This window comes from Montipora foliosa, chromosome 6, assembly GCF_036669935.1.
Source record: "Montipora foliosa isolate CH-2021 chromosome 6, ASM3666993v2, whole genome shotgun sequence".
NCBI lineage: Eukaryota > Metazoa > Cnidaria > Anthozoa > Scleractinia > Acroporidae > Montipora > Montipora foliosa.
Genome location: NC_090874.1, coordinates 69456259 through 69461258, shown reverse-complemented (window position 1 = coordinate 69461258; position 5000 = coordinate 69456259). Strand labels below are relative to the sequence as shown.

The 5000-nt window shown below is 39.6% G+C and overlaps 1 pseudogene; it reads left to right on the top strand.

The window, feature by feature from the left end:
* LOC138006210 (uncharacterized) overlaps window positions 1–5000 on the top strand; it is a 35796-nt pseudogene that overhangs the window by 7433 nt on the left and 23363 nt on the right.

The following is a 5000-nucleotide window of genomic DNA, read 5'->3' as shown; positions in this document are numbered from 1 at the left end:
AGAAATATTTCCGCTACTTTACAAAACGTTTGAAACAATATCTTCAAAAATCTACATAATTGTGTAGATTATGTAGTAGTAGTAGTAATACAACTTTATTTTAACACGATATTGTTTAAAGCTGAATAGCTTGTGGGCTCGTGTACAAATGAAATCAAATCGAATCATATTGGTTTTTGAGAAGAGGGGAAAACCGGAGTACTCGGAAAAGAACCTCTCGGAGTAGAGTAGAGAACCGACAAACTCAACCCACGTATGATGCCGGATCTGGGAACCGAACCTGGGCCACATACCTGGGAGGCGAGTACTCTTACCACTGCGCCATCCTTGCTGTCATGTGTTTTTATACATGTACATCCCACAATTTGCCTATTCCACAGGAACAAACATTTTATGCTCTTGCTTTCAAATATGTATGTTTTTTTCAGGTTTTTGTGTAATTGTTTTGCCTGACAAGCAATTGAAGTCCTGGGGCTCTTAATTATGTAAAATAGCCCCTACCCCCTTAGTATGTAAAGGGTTAACATTCATACCTATGAATTTGCTTTTTAAACTTCTTTGATAGAAAGGAATCGACACACTATTTGACCTTGAGGAGGCTTTCTTGGCAAATGCTCAGAAGACACCGTCCCGTATTCATGATGCCCTTAGGAATGTGGGGCGATTTCCTCTAATTATTACGACAAATATGGATGACCTCCTGGAACGTTACTTGTGGAGGACGGGAAGGGTTGGAGAAAAAGTTCGACTTGATCAGGTCAGTAAATATCTCGTTTAAAATGTCCTCAGATACCATCAAGGAAATGAAAATTGAAGCGCAACGCCAGCTTGCTATTTCATAGCTGGGAAACAACTGTCCACAAAAAAACCGACATTAACCCTGTTGTTAATGAGTATTAATGAGTATGCAAACTTATTAGTGTTTATCACTTCTTTTTATCCAGCCCACTGACTCAATAATATATAGATTTAGCGAAGTTTGAAAGCGGAACTCCCGGGATATTTATTCTTAGAAAAAGTTAATCTGGCTTGAGCCTGCGATCCAATCGAAACCCAGTGGTTAACGTTTTATGGATATACATAGGTATACATTGATATAAATGGGTATACATGGGTATGCATGGATATACATGGATATACATATACATAACATTTTATGTATTACATGTCATTACACACTATTATGATACACTTTAATAACCCTACTTAAAGTACATACCGACCTCGATGAGCTCTAATCTTGAGCCCGCGATATGGTCACGTGAAATTGGTCACATTGGCATGCATGGAGGGGTGGACGGTCGTAGGGTGACCAAAACCACATTTTCACGCACAGATGGGTTACCATCGATTACCATATTTTCTTGGCAATGGTGCTCCGCACGCGCGCTTCGCTATCAACTCGTAGATTTCATATACGACATTATCAATTATTGGATTCGGTTTTTGCATGATAGCGATAATTATCAACGCCCAAGTTTGTGTTATTTGCCGAAGCCGAAGGCTGAGGCGGATAACACAAACTGAGGCCTTGATAATTATCGCTGTCGTGCGAAAACCGAATCCAATAATTGTTTTATTATGCATATTCCTGAGCTGAGATCTGCCATGACAAAACTGATCAAACTGCTGGTTAGTGTTTTAGGTGAGGTCACTTCTGCATGCATAAAACTATTGTCTGTGGGTAAGACGTCAATTCTACATATATAAAATCCATTGTCTGTAGGTATGACGTAAGAGGAACGGAGCAAGCAAGAATTATCTGCGTGCTTATAGCCAATCAAAATCGAGCTGGTGACACCAATGTATAATAACAATTATTGTAACTCCTGTTTGATTTGTATCTCATGTGTTCGAAGAAGATATTTAAATGCAATTTTAAAATATTTTACACTTCACAAAGTTCATATCTGGAAATTTTATCCCTGTTCTTTTTTACGGCTTGTTATTGACTTAAACTAGCTTTCTTCTTGAATGAAATTGATTTATTTATTGGCTCTCCTTGATTTGATTTATTGACTCTTTGTCCTTGTAAGGACAAAAGTGCAAATTAGCAGCAGTGAAGCTGTGCTCGAAAGCTGCTCTTCTCTGGCTGTTATTACTCGTTGCAAAATATATCAGCATTTCTTCGTATCATAACGTTATCCATGTATATATTGTATTGTTCTCTCTTAAGAAAAATTCCGCGCGATCTCTCTTTCAGATATCGTGCATATCTTGTTGCTGGCCCAACCTTCACCGTGATTTGATCATCAAGTGTTTTGGAGACAGCGGCTGTACATCGCGAACACTGGTAGGTTAAAACTACATACGTTCTGCAGTTCGGCTTTTTCTTGTATTTTCAGGAAACTCTTCCAAAGCACCAATAGCAGCATGTTTTAAAATATATTTCACTTGCTTAGAGTCACTGAGATCCCTGAGGTAAGCAAGAACATGAAGTAGATAAGGAAGAATGTGTTGCTATGCAGATTAAAGCTTTTTTTTTTTTTCGATTTTTATCAATTTGTGGTTCTGCCACTTTTAGCCAAACAGTAAAAGATACTTTGAAGACTTTTGTAACACCCTCGAGAATGCTGAGGTGGAATTTATGCGGAGAATATTCAACGAGAGATCGGTTTTGTTTCTTGGCTGTGACGCAAACCGTCCTGAATACAAGAGTTTCATGCAGAAGTTTGCAGTGGGTGCAAAGGTATTACAAGGAAACTTTTATTAATTGCGTGGTCATCCTCATGTCATGTCATCCACATGTGCATGGACATTGCATGTGTAGATGATACAAAAATTATCTTACTGGGCGTTACTAAACACCGGAACGGAATGGAACGGAACGGAATATACCGGAATAAACCGGAATATGCCGGAATGAAGCGGAATGACACCGGAATGAAACAAAATGAACAAGAATGGTACCCGAATATACCGCAGCGAGCCGGAATGACACCGGGATTAGGCGGAATGACATTCATGTAAATAAAGCGAAATATACCGGAATGAACCTGAAAATGCCAAAATTTGGTGTTTTAGTTAGCCCCGCTCGATTTTCGGTTGTTTCGGTCAGCTCTTGTGTCACGTGATTCCCTAAGCGAATTGCATGTGTTTTTGCCTTTTGTAACATTTGGAACACTTCGATCACGAGAAACATTTGACACTTATATCCGTAGCTAAATGAATAATTATTTGTTGGGGAAGTAACATTTTTTTGGTGAACAAATACAGTAGCAAGAGAAACAGAATGTTATTCTAATTGTTTTTGTCTATGGATCTCGGAGGCGGCTTTCACTGTGCGAGTTAGAAAACCCGTGAACACTTTTATTGCATTCTGACACGTCAATTGTGTATTGACCAATCACAATCAATATATATATATAAATGTTCTGTTGAGGCCTTAAACTGCTGTTTAAAAGTAAAAACTAAAATCCAAGCTTTCGCCGATCAACGGCATCATCAGGGATGAGAAAATATTCCGCGCGCGCTATATATATGCAAAGAAGGTGTAGGGTGAAATGTGTAAAAAATGTGATGTATGTATGAAAGCTATAGAAATAAACTGTGAGTAGAATACAAAGCTCTAATGATGGATTGTCTCTAAACAAAGGACCTCTAAGAGCGCTTAGGAATCGTCTCTAAAATAGAATGTTAAAATAGGAGGTCTGCGAATTCAGTACATTCTTCTCGGGAATTGGGTGTGGGCTTGTACTTTCTAATGTAAAATGCTTCTTGGAGGCGTAGATTAGCGGGGTCGTTTTCGCTCATAATTATCTTGACCTCAATGCCTTTGTAGTCTTCGTTCTGGCAGGAATAGATGTGTTTTTTAACAGAGGAGTTTTCGTTGGTGATATGTTCTCTTACGCGATCATGGATGAAGCGTGTAGTGCTACCAATATATTGTTGGTCGCAGCTGTTACACGTGAGCTGGTACACTGCATTTCTTCGTAAACATAATCCAGTGTTAGAGATAGGGCATTTGTCTCTAGTGCATTTGCGCTCCGTGGAGGTGTGGGATAGGGCTTGTCTGAGTCTGCTAACCTTGGCACGTGGACGTGTTCTTGTTGCTTATGGTCGACACTTCCTTTCAATCATGTAAGATCAGATTGCTTAGATCACCAAGCAACTGAAACCTCAATCGACAACTTGCTGGATCGCCATCAGAGTGCTCTTCCGGCCAACAACAGCCACTTGTCAATTATGCATCTTAATACACAGTGCATGACATCCACCTTTGCGGAATTCACAGTTTTAATAAATTCTTATAACTTCGATATTATTACACTTAGTGAGACCTGGCTTAAAGACAACCCACCTCTGTTGCAACATGTCTCTGTTCCTGGATATCAGATGTGCTACAATAATCGTAATGTGTGTAAGGGCGGTGGTGTTGGCGCCTATATCAAAGACTCAATTGTGTTTTAGCGCCGCAAAGATATTGAAACTTACTGGCTTGAAATTCCTGGTAAAAACAAAAACAGCAAACTCCTACTTGGTGTGTTATATGGGTCCACTAGAATCCTAAACTGCAACGACTGGATTGAGAAGTTTGAGGACCTTCTCTCCAACATTGTACCAACCTGGGAAGGCATGTTTGTTATGACAGGAGATATGAATATCAATATGTTCAATGTTTCTGATCCACTTGTTTCGCGATATACTGGCATTTTGCAGTCCTTCAACCTCACTCAGCACGTTTCTAAACCGACCAGAGTCACACCAACATCAAGGACCCTTATAGATCATCTGATCTCTAATGATCCACAAACAATCAGTCACACTGATGTTCTACCATGTTCGTCCATAAGTGACCATGATGCAGTCTATGCCACTGTTAATGTGCGGGTGAAGAAGTACTTACCCCGATGCAAGTTTATTCGTAATATGAAGAACTTCGAGGAGAACGCCTACCAACAAGATTTCTCAACTCTCTCGTTAAGTGTCGTTTATGGCTTGGAATCTATTGACGATAAAGTCTCTGTTCTTAACCCTTTAAGCCCCGAGGGGTTCCCCAT